The 12,615-nt window shown below is 38.7% G+C and overlaps 1 protein-coding gene across 10 annotated transcripts in view; it reads right to left on the bottom strand.

Annotated features, from left to right (window-relative positions):
• LOC311433151 (uncharacterized protein) overlaps nucleotides 1–12,615 on the bottom strand; it is a 313,366-nt gene that overhangs the window by 179,316 nt on the left and 121,435 nt on the right. The window contains exon 6 of one of the 10 annotated variants that reach the window (XR_014690591.1): nucleotides 9,263–9,453. The exons of the other annotated variants lie outside the window; for them this stretch is intronic. The gene's annotated coding sequence lies outside the window, so the exon portion shown is untranslated. Of the gene's footprint in view, nucleotides 1–9,262; nucleotides 9,454–12,615 lie in introns of those variants that run through there. 10 annotated transcript variants of the gene reach the window in all.

Below are 12,615 nucleotides of genomic sequence, written 5' to 3'. Positions count from 1 at the left end.
ATCAGTCATTTACCAACCTAGCTGTAATGAAGAAATGTTAATCTACCAGTTTAGGATTTAAAACTAGAGTATAGTATCTCTGCATTTTAAGCCTTATACTTAAATATTTATGACTGCAGAATGATTGTTTATTTTATGGAAATGTGACTTCTGTGTATATTCATATGGACAATACATTTTCTGATGAAAGAAAACACTAATTTACTGCATGCTATCAAAAGCCAAATCTATAATGTTTTAAGGTTTTTTTTGGTAAAACTCTTTGTTACTTCATATATTACATTTTTCACTTCAGACATTCTATTAGACAACATTTGGCTCTGGATTTAGAAAGTGCTCTCAAAGTTTTTGGAGCATAACTTGCTGTGATTTATAACACGGTCCTTCACCAACCAAAACAGAACTGAAAATCTCTGGAAGTGGTGCACTAGCATGTGTTTGCTATTTCACAGTAAAACCTTCTAGGTAAAACTAGGAATACCACAGGAAAACATTTTAAAGTTATCATTTTGAAGTAACTTGATGAGTATATGCATATTTGAAATTGTGTACCTAATTTAGGAACTCATGAGAAATTACTTCCACACAACAGCAAATAAATTTTGTAACAATTTGCTAAAATTCTGCTGTCAAGTTTACTTTTGCATCCAGAATGGTCGTTTTTCACAGTGTTTTACATGAAAATAGGATTCAACTGTGATATATTTCTCCCTGCTGTAAAACTTTTAAAATGTCCCAGTAAAAATGCAGTGACTCTTATCCATTTTACTTCAGTCTGCTAACACTCTCCGCCTTTTGTTTTCAACGTTTTCATCTCGTCTGCTTTTCTTTCCTTGTAAAAGCTACGTGTTACAATTAAACTCAGAGGTAGACTTTATTGAAACCCAGTCTCCTGCAAGGTAACAATGAACAAACCCTCCCAGGCAAGTTAAATGGAAGTCGAGGCGCTGAAGAGTTTGCGAAGCCTACATTTTTTCCCCAACCTGGTTATGTCTTGCATTATATAACGAAGGCAGCACAGACACCCACACAGACACAAACACCTTACAGAAAACATACGCCTGAACAGCAGAAAGACGGTACCTGTACAGCCCGTTTTAGCTGCAGGAACTACTGCACAGGGGACCAAGCAGGGGGGCAGGGTGCAGGGAAAGGTGCAAAACGGCGGCTCCGCACGGATGCTGCTGCGCGGGTATGGCACTGCATGTCAGTAAGCAGCACATCGAGGCAGACACAAGTAATTCCAGGGCTGCAACCACAAGTGTTGCCATGTAAAATAAAAAATACCTAACAAAAAGACTGCCTGCCACACTTTGTCTAACATCGCACACGCATGGAAAAGACAGCGGGGTAGAGCACACACAGCGTGTCAGAGGAGGTCCTTAATTTGCAGTTGCTGGGCTGCTTTGTTAAACAGAGATTAAATTCACAAAACCTTCGAGTGTACAATAATAATGTATTCCCTTACAGTGCCAGAGTTGTTTATGTAATATCAGTGAGGAATAATCACTCATTTATTGCACTGATGAGCTCCACAAGTTTCAAAACTCGGAGCGCACTTGAAACATGAACTTTCACAGCTCCTTACTCTGTACACTAACTCCCTTTCCCCCTTTTAAAAACAAAGGACGGCCCAAATTCTGCTCCCTGTCTTGCAGCTCAGATCCATACCCAGACTTCAAGGACCAAGGATAAATCCAGAGGCACAGCCTAGATATTCCTTGCACATTCCCCCCTCAGTGGATCTAGGCACGTACTTTTCAACAGTTACAACAAAAAGCTCCGCTTATGCAATTCAAACAAAGAAACTTCCAGAAAATGTCATTACTTACTGTGCACTGAGCATAATTTACTGAGATTAAAAGTTTAAAGATTCATCTGCTTTACGTCCACAAGTGTTTTAAGAAGACCCTACCACTGCATCCTGCTTAAACGTGACAACTGGGGCCGCTTGGGCGCGTTGGAAAATCTAGAGGTACCAACGACTCCCATTACGCCTTCGCTGCCCGCAGCCTGCTTTTTGGAGGTGCACAAGCTGCGGAAATTCAGCCTGCTAATAGTAACAATTTGGTACATCAGGAAAAAACAGACACTCTCCCCACTCCCCCCCCCCTCCCCACTCCCCGAATGCTTCAGATATACTGTATAAAGTCATTTTGACATGCCTACACAACTGGTTGTGGCAGCTTTCAGACATGATTCCTAATCACAAAAAAATGCTTCAGGTTCTTTTAGAGAAAGCTTGCCGTTGGGAAGTTGATCTTGGCCAAGTGCCAAAATCATGTGCAAAAGGGGCCCTCATTACCAATTCATGGCAGCCTTCAGCGCTGACAAAAAATGTGACCCAACAGGCTAAAGCAACAACTAAAATTAAAAAGTATGAGACAAAGACAACTTACTTAATATTCCTTCCATCGCCACATTAAACTTTTCCGTAATTAAACCCTTGTTAGCTCAGAGCGGTTTGCAACTACTTTTTAAGGGACTGCTCGGGCAGCCCGTGCAAGCTGCGAGAGCTCCCTGCGAGCCCTCCCGGCCGCGGCGCTGCCGCACGCCTCTGCTCCGGCAGCACAACTTTCTGCCTCCTCCTCGCAGAGCTGGGAGGGAGAGCAGTGCACTGAGCCCCAGCGAGCCTGAAAGCCACCACCGGAGGAGTGAGGAGGGGGAAGGAGGGAGGAGAGAAAGCGCTGGAGACCCCGCAGAAGCTGCTTCCTAAACTTTCTGAAAAGGCTGTCGAAAAGCTCATGCAAACATTTAGCACTTGCAATTAAGAGCTCCCTGTCCCGCAAAAGCAGATTCGATATATGGCCTTACCTAGGTGTCGTCTGGCTTTGCACTGGATCAAAAAGTTTCCGGCCTAAGCACACAGATATTCTTTCACCAGCCATAAAGGCCCCTTTTATGAATCCGGCACTGTAACAGCCTGCTTTCTGCACCACGGCGGGAGCGGGATGCGTCGGCTTTTGGGAGAAAAACAGCCTTACTGCACTATTAGTGGCAGATTGTCTAATAGTGGATTTATCTTAAAGAGTGAAAAGGCATTTTTTAAACAGCAAGGAGGGTGCGGTCAGATGTTAGGCTATCCCTGAGAAAAGGGGCCTAGGCTGCACTAGTACCTAAATACTAGCAGAAGCTGGCTGGGAAGGGAGCCAATGGAATGACTTTGTTTGACCCAGCTGCCAATCTCTCCTGAAGCAGTGCGCCAGACTAAACACTGACACTATTTTAACTCAAATCAGGCTACAGCAGCTGTTTGCTTTCCGGCTCTCAGCTATGCACTGCGGCCGTGATGACTCTGCACGCTGCAGATGATAGAGCTGGGGCAGCTCTGCTCAAATGCGTTCCGGCTTGGGGCTGGCGATGGAGACGCGGGGGTGGGAGGGCTGCTGGGATGAGGCCTGCCTTTAAGCCCCCCCCCAGCCCCCCCTTGTTCTTTCTTTCTTCCTCTCTTTCTTTCACACCCCCGCCTCCATTTTCCCTGAGGTGAAATAAAAAGGAGACTTAAGGCACGCAGGAAACCCAGCGTTGTGTCAGGTGGACAGAGGAGTTGCTGCCCAGCACCAACAGCAGAAATGTATTGAAAAGGGGGGTGTGCGCATGCACAACTCCAAAATCCATCCACAGCCTGAAAGTATTTACCTTCCTCATCTCAGTGACACTCAAATTGTTCAGCATAAAAATAATCAACATGTAGATTCACCCTCCCATTCATTCTTCATTGTAAAATGAAGGTCTACAGAGATACCTAAGAGAGCAGTTGCTGCATGTGTGCATACATGCACACATTTACATACATATCCAGATTCTGATCTAAATTACAGCAGTGCAAATTGCACTGTAAGCAACAAAGTTATTGCAGATTAAAACCGAGAGTGGAATTTGATAGCCGATTTCCATATGAAAGTATGTGAGACTGAAAAAAGTATACAAGTAGCTATTAGCAATAGGTACATGGTATGGAGATTGGCACGTCTTTTCCAATTGAAAAAAAGAAAAAAGTCAATGAAGATTTACAGCTACAGAAAGGAAGCACAGCAATATGTTAAAAACCCATGGAGGCTTCTGAAGTACCAGATGTACAGTGCAGTCCAACACAGCACCTACAGTTTTGCCACAGTTGCACCTAAACTCAGCCGTGGTACTTAAGCCAAAACTTTGTTTCCTCTCCCCCTGCCATGGAGGGCTGCTAGCTGTTCCCCAAAGCTGTATGTCATGATAATTTCCTTCAAAAGAACACCTCCACCTAAAATCAAAATGCAAAGAGAGGGAACCTACCCCTTTTATTTAATATAAAACCATGTGACTTATCTTGATACAGAGTAAAGGAGAGGGGAAGGTGAGTTCCTGACCTTTGATTGCCTTCAGTAGGCCCTGCTGGATATCTCAAATCCACCTGACATACTGTACAGAGATAATGGGAAAACAAAACAAAACAAACACAAACAAACAAAACAAAACAAACAAACAAACAAACAAAACACACACACAGAAACAGAAAAGTAAATAAAACAACAACAAAAAATCCAAACCGTGAAAGCTGTCTGTTGTCTATCTTAGGGTCTTGTGCACCAACTGATTTCTATGAGCTATTCATCAGCCCGCTCCGAGAAACCAGCAGAAACCAGTGAAATATTACGCACATTTTCTAACTACCTGAAGCTCTCATTGGTCCTAAAGTGTATGAACAGTTTGAAAAAAAATATCTTGGATAACACCTTAAATAATCCAGCATAAAGCAATTAAGAAATACAAATAAAAATGAATAATGGCTATAACAACAAATGCCCAATGTTTCTATCTAACATGCAAGTTGAAATGGGAGATGAGACCTACATGTACATGTATATACTGAGACTTATATACTCATAAATAAAATGCCAAGACATTTATACTACAAAGAAAGGTACAAAAAAGGTAGTTACCAACACCCAAGAAGTCTGAAATCTTAAAATGGCAGACAGGTAAGAAAAAGTCAACAGTGTTTACAGTCCTTCTCTTGTCTCTCTCTCTACGGTGCACAGTAAGCATTTACCATGAAATTAATTTACTTGCCTTCTACAGAAAATATGAGTCCCCATCATGTCTTGAATTGCAAGACAAGAAAGGCCATACTGCAGCGATACCTCTAGGAAGACATTAATGACAGTGAACTTAACATGACTGGAGAAGAACTAAGTACAAGGTAAGAAACAAAATATAGGCTGGAGGGAAACTTTGCCAGCATCTTGAGGCAAAGAAGAAGGTAATATGACCAGATCAACAGACAAACAATTTAGCAACTAAATTGTCAAATGACAGGAAAGGAACAATGTTGCTCCCAGTGAAGCCAGCAAGGAATTTATCCAAGACCTGACAAGATCAGGATGTGGATAAACTCTGGTGGAAAGGCACTTGAAATACTGACAAAAAAAAAAAAAAAAAAAAAAAAAAAAAAAAAAAAAAAAGAGAGAGAGAGAGAGAGAGAAAAAGGACTATACATTTAAAGGTGGAACACAAAAGGCTTTTCATTCAAATTCAGTATAATGAACTGAAAGTACATGCAGCCTTCTTGGAAAGCTAATCAAAAATGTGGTCCTGTATGAGGTACCAGAAGAGTGTGTTCTCATAGCATCATTTTGATTTGTAAGTTAAATATTCTTGTCATAATTGCTCCAGGGTGGTTGTGGGAGAAGGAGGTGGTATGTGGCATTTCTTTCCCTTTTAATCAAACTTCAGTCAGCCCTGGGCAATGCATGAAGAAATGTAGGGAAGCACTGGAATTGATAACTAGTAGCACTTTGCTGATGAATACATCTCTCTTTCCTTCTAGAAAATCATTTAAAATTCTTATTATCTTATAAATGAAGCATTAGTACAGCTAAGCATATTTGCAGTTCTTGTAGAAAATCTCTGGTTACTTCTAAAAGGGTTCTCTGTTAGACATAATGCATTCATTCTTTTTACCTTGATTTTGAGGCTAAGGACCTCAGTGTGTGTGTGTGATTACACTGTATGCATCTATGCCATCTAAAACCTCCTAAAATTACTGGCCATTATTGGTCAAATTTAAGATCAGAGGTTTCAGGTGTATTTTTGAGAAACTCGGTAGCTTTGAGATCTCCATCCTGTATCAAACAGAGGTTGAATGAATAGATGAGGGAAGTCCGTCAGCATCCCCATAAGCAAATATGGAAGATCTTTAGAAGACATTCTAACTGGTTCAGTGCTTCATACCAAAAACTTCTATCAGACCCCAACACTGTTTCAGATATCATAGCTTAATTAGCCTCAAGAAATGAATGCATAGGAAAGGGGTCATGAACTGCCTTTGTTTTGCTGGCAAGCTGACCAGCATATAGGGCATCTTTCACAGCCATTTCTTTGTTTTGTTTTCTGGTTTCAGCTGTTCAGGTAGAATGGCTTCTCTCTTTCCTCATTTCTTCTATATTTGGTACCATAATTTTGTCCTGTTAACTTATGGCCAAATGATTCCTCACTTCAAATCAGTTCTAAAATTCTAACTAATTTCAAAGAAATCATGATTCTATCCTTGTCAGACCCAAGCCATAAGCGTATTGCCAGAGGGGCCCATAACAAGATACATGTAGAGCACTGTGCAGCTAGCACTGTGAGGTGATTTATTGCTTCCAACTTCCACTTGTGCATCAGCCACTTTGGCAAGGGATGATGGGCCAAAACTGTGACATAACCTTGCAAGTCATATATGCCATTGCTGGCATTTGAGAGTCTGAGCTCCTACAATACTCTGTGTTGTTCACCTACTGAGCATTACACTATGTGAACTTTCAGCAAGTATTGCTGCTAGGCTTCAATGATAAATAGTAATTTCACCAATAAGAATCATTGAGGAGGCAGGGGAAGAGCAGGAGAAAAAAAATAAATAATAAATAAACACAGAATAAAACTCTTGTTTCAGTGTTTCAGGTATTTCAAATGGGCAAGTCAGATCTTCAAAGCCAAAACTGATGCAACTTTATTTCCCTGCCTACTTCATTAGTACATCAAGCACCACTGATTTTATTAATATTCTCATTTTTAATGTGCATATTTTAAGCTGAGAGACAATGGTGAAATATCACAATAAAATAAAATAAAATAAAATTAAATAAAATAAAATAAAATTAAATTAAATTAAATTAAATTAAATTAAAATTAAATAAATAATAATAAAAGGCGGGAAAGCATGCTGCACATTCTATGTAAAAAGTGAGAAATGGAAATAAATTCAAGAGACACTCACCTATTCATGTTAAAATGGAAGCCAGATGCTAACTGCTGAAAAGCAACTTGCCTCAGAAACTTGATTGCATAAATATCTCTAATGAAGGATTTGCATAAGTCTCTGAATGAGCCAATGCCCACCACACCACTACCAGCAGTAGCACATTAGACTTTTCCATTGCATTTTGTTGGGAAAATCTGGTATTGCCATAGTCCATAGACATAGTTTAAAGAAGATAGAACATGGCAGTGACTTTTGCAGCTATGGAATTAGTTTCATTCAGGCTCTAAAATTAGTCTTACACAATCTCATCATCTCCAGATGCTCCTTTATGCTCATAAATCCACTAAAATGTTTATATTGTCCCATGCAAAGGGGTGAATGCCTGCTGTGGATTGTTGCTCCAAGGCAGCAATAACTACTATGCTTTTTCTGTAGCAAGTTGCAGTGGTTTTTTGAAGTACAATCTATAGACATTTGCTCTTTCCATCACACCTCCCACATTTCCACAAACCACAACATATTTATGCTTCAAGACATCTTCTGGAACAAATCAGTTTTAGTTTTGAATTAGAATACTGCATGACATGAGACAGATATAGCTGGGGTTTCTCCTAAGAATAAATTTGTGTGCTTTTAGAACAGAGACCAAGCAAACATCAAGCTTGTATATACTCTTTACTTATATGCCAAGGAAATAGCTACCATATGTATTAAAAGTCAGTATCAGGCATAATTAGATTAGATATAATATAACTGGGCCCCAAAGACCACCATCCAATCTTACTCATTCCATCTTTGGGACCAATTATCATATTATTATACTCAGTAGTGCTGAGAAGGAAGAGAACTCTATTGTGTTGCTGAACAAAAAGGCAGTTCTTGCCTCAAACATCATCCTACTGTTTTGTCAGTCAAATGCAGCCTTCATACATAAGATCTCTTCCTTGTGCTCACAGACAGTTCTCCCTCTTCTCCCACCACCATAATCTCTCTTTGTAGTTCTGACTACTGAAGAAGAGAAGATAGATGGCCCAGTTTTACTGTGTGGGTAAAGCCCATTTCCAATTGATTTAATTTCTATTATTTTTTCTAGCAAGAAGTAACAAAGATAAGGAAAGAAAAAAAAAAAAAAAAAAGAAGAAGAAAATAATTAAGAAGATTTTTGGTAACGCACCCTTGCAAACATTAGGCAAATATTAACTCTTGTTTCATAAATAACACTAACCACAAAAATGAGATGGACAGCAAAGAAATACTATTTATAGTATTAGGTAATACTGAGATTCTAGCACATCTAGGAATGAATGTGATATAGAGGTTCAAAGGGACTAGAAATCAGGATTCTTGGTGTTTATTTCTGACCCTGCTTCTAGCTCAATGTGTAACATTGGGTATATTACTTAACCTCTCTGTTCCATATCTCTACTGATAAAATTCATGGTACTTAAAAGGCATTTGAAAGGACTTGCCCATCCTATTTTTTCTAAGTTGGCAAATAATATTTCTACTAGCTGTTAAGTAACTAATAATATATTAATAACATTATTAATTCTTGCTAAATGGTTTGAGATCCACCATTGTAGCAATGGTAGAAGAGTCAAAGAAAAGCATATAATCATAAATTAATATAAACTGAACTACAATTTCTGAATTCCTGTAATGTTCCTGTACAGTAGAAATAAATATTAAACAAGTCTCTATTGAATATCCGGAATAAATTTGTGGTCAGATTAAGTGCTGTTTTCATGTAAATTGGAGAGACAGAGCATTAAATTCAGTTTTTCAATGCATGTTTCACAAAGATTGTCCTAAGCTCTAATGTCTGGGTTTAAACTACCTGCTTCACTGCAAAGTTTAAATAACCAATCACTCTGCCAATGTATATGCCTTTAAGTCAGTGCTGTGTTGACTCTTTAAATATTTTCACTTTTTAATATAAACTTTTCAGACAAAAATCTCTCTTAGAGAACAAAGACCCTACACAACCAAAATGGAGAGAAGTTACCACTCTGTTTTTTCAGTCTCACCTGTTTAAGTACAGCTGACAGAGCGCAGATGCATGCATTACTCTTGTCTGAGGGATAGCCTGTTTACCAGCCTTTTAATGACTTACAGTTGAAATTGCTCCACATAGGAATCACGATGGTATTTACCATTAATGGGAAGCAGGAGAGTCCACCAGCTACAGTAGGAAACTAAAAATCTATGTCTTGGTTCTATTCAAAGTTCTGGAGGAGAAAAAAAAGAGGCAGGTGGGATTTGTGTACATCAGTGATTTCAAAATCCTACTAAGCAGTCATTTCCATTGTTAAACACAACAGAAACAAACTTATGGGAGAAGTTATTCAGATCTTTGTGCATACTGCACTAAAATAGCTGGGTTTCTAAATTATTACATCAGAAGGTTTGGAAATGAAACCCTTTACTTGTGTGTTACAAATCCATTTATTATCTATTTAGCACACAACTGAAACAATGTATGCAACACTATTGTGTTCTCCCTGCAAATCCATCTGTCTAGAGTTTTGTCCTTTCAAACTCAATGTAAGACACAAAAGACTCATCTTTAGGCTCATTTATTCTGAACCAGTCAAACAGATACTTAAACAAAGAAGCTCAGTTGATGAAGTTCAGTTATAATCAGTTATCACTGCAAATATATGAGGTCCCAAGAGAAAGGACCATCAGGACCTCTTGCCTTCTTTATGTTAAGAGCCATAATTTGACACAGTTTTGGTTGGAGGCCTGGAACATAGCGGAGTAAATCCAACAGGAACACACATTAGAGGAGACCAATCGTGACCAATTTGATCACTGTTGACCAATTTGATCACTGTTTTCATCAAATCAAAACAAACAAACAAACAAAAAACTGGAAAATAATTTTTTTCAATTTTGTCTCGGTATTTTGATGTTCTAAATTTTCATGACTGACAATACCTGTCAAGTAAAAGTTCCATGAAATCAAATGCCTAGATTAAATTAGGTAAATCCTATTCAATACCTTTCAGTTTTTTATACAAATGCTAATTTCTCACACTGCACAGAGACTACCTGATGGCTTTTCGATAAAATGCCTCCTTATGTGTCTAAAACCAGCTTTCAATCTAGCTCCAGATGCATTTTAGCAGTTATTTTAGACAGCACTTTACTGTCACTGGAGAAGTTTCCAGTTTAATCTAAGGCAACTTCTGCATCCCAGCTGAGACAGTAACAGTTATGAAAAGTAATTTTCAGTTAGTCACATCATCAAAAGTTGGTTTACATTTACACTGTATGAAGTTAAATTACTATTCTGACATGAAACACAGGAAACTGGAATTCACTTATGGAGAAGTCCTTGCAAAGCAGAAACCCTTTTTAAATCATGAGTATGGTCTCTCACATGTGCTTAATACATACATTTTTCATTAGTACTTGAGAGCTGTATGCAAGTACTGATGGAGAATTCTTAGCTTAGCCTTGTAAGTAATCAAGTATCATGAATGATCAAACAAAGTTTTTGTTTATTATTCTGTGTACTTCTAAAATGTAGAATCTTGGTATGTAATCAGTCCTACAACACCACAATACTTAAAGAGTAAATATCTGAGGAATGGGTTCATCAAACTTCATGATCTCTTGCAAAAGACAAACTGCTATCAAACATCAGTATGGCACTTATGGGTAAAAGGACATAAATTGGGGTGGTGGAGTGGAATGAAAATGATACAGCACAGACAAACAATAATCATGGATACATTCATAATAATACCAAGAAAGTAGGAAAACAAAAGTGTGATGGGTTAGAAGGAATAAAGAGAGGAAGAGGAAATGAAAGGGACTGCTTTTTCTTACTCATCAAGATTGTAACCATGGAGCAGGACAAACAGAAATTTACATTCTTCACTACTTTCAGTGCTATTGTAGGACAGAACTACTAGACATAATATTGGACATGAAACTACCAGAGAGTGTCCAAATGAGGGCTACAAAGATGCTGAAGGGTCTGGAGGACAAGATGTATATGTATGAGGAGTGGCTGAGGCCACTTGGTTTGTTCAGTTCAGCCCAGAGCATGCTGAGGGGAGGCCTCATGGCGGCCTGGAGCTCCCTCACAAGGGGAGCAAAGGGGCAGTGAACTCTGCTCTCTGGGGACAGTGGGAGGACCAGAGGTAATGGCATGGAGCTGGGACACGGAAGGGTCAGGCTGGGTGTTAGGGAAAGGTTCTTCACCAAGAGGGTGTTCAGGCACTGGGACGGGTTCCCCGGGGCAGTGGTCACAGCACCAAGACTGCTGGAGTTCTAAAAGTGTTTGAACTGCGCTCTCAGACACATGGTCTATTTTTTGGGTGGTCCTGTGTGGAGCCAGGAGCTGGACCTGATAGATAATCCATGTTGGTCCCTTCCAATTCAAGATACATGAGGTCAAGTGACCTCAAATATAGCAGAAGTATGTATTTGAATGCAAAATCTGTAGATGCATTGCACTAGCAGAAATGTTGTGCACTTTTGCATGTAAAACACTTTCGTTTTACTATCATGTAAAACAAACATTTACTATCATTTACTATCACACAGCATGTGCTTAATGACAACTCAAGCACTAGCAAAAATGGACAAAATTGCAAACCACTGATTTTTATTTTGAATCTAAGTTGAACTGAAATATGCTCCTTTAAATCAATCAGGTCTACCTCAGAGATGCTAACCAGCTGGATTGTGGGACGTAAGAGAACCTAGCACTTTGTAGAAATTACTCTACCTGTTAGAGAAATGCATCTGATACTCTGCTAGAGATTTCAATGACAATAAGGCTATGGAATTTTCAGCCAGCTGGAGGTCAGCTTCCATACATATTTCTTCATGATAAAGTGACATGCACTAGTTTTAGATTCAGAGTTATTCAGGAGCACTAAAAATCGAAGAAATAATGAACAAACTAATAAATAGGTTTTTAGTTGTTGTTGTTGTTGTTTTTTCAAGTTTTTTTTTTTTTTTTTTTTTTTTTTTTATTCTTTTTATTCTATTCTTTAATTTTGGAGGAAAACATCATGGGAATATATATTTCAAAATTCATTATCTCAATACTGAAAAGAACCAGCACATCCCAAATCTTATACTGTAATTTGGTCTGTAAAAGAAAAGTACCCCGAATAGATTCTGAATATTATATGGAAGGGATGGACATAAAAAGGTAGCATACAGTTTGGTGTTTGAGTATAAAAAAACAGAACATAGCAAAAAATTAAAGATGTTGCTTAGCCGTGCCTTAATTAGTAAGTCATGCTTTTTAACCAAGGTAATAAGAAAGCTATTTTTTCAAAAGAAAGAGATTTATGCAGTTGTCTCAGCACTCAATATAGGACTAAAGAGCCTGCAATTTTCAAGGTGATTTGCAATTTCCATTA

Source organism: Aythya ferina, assembly GCF_964211825.1.
Source record: "Aythya ferina genome assembly, chromosome: 1".
Classification (NCBI taxonomy): domain Eukaryota; kingdom Metazoa; phylum Chordata; class Aves; order Anseriformes; family Anatidae; genus Aythya; species Aythya ferina.
This window is presented reverse-complemented; position numbering and strand designations above follow the sequence as displayed.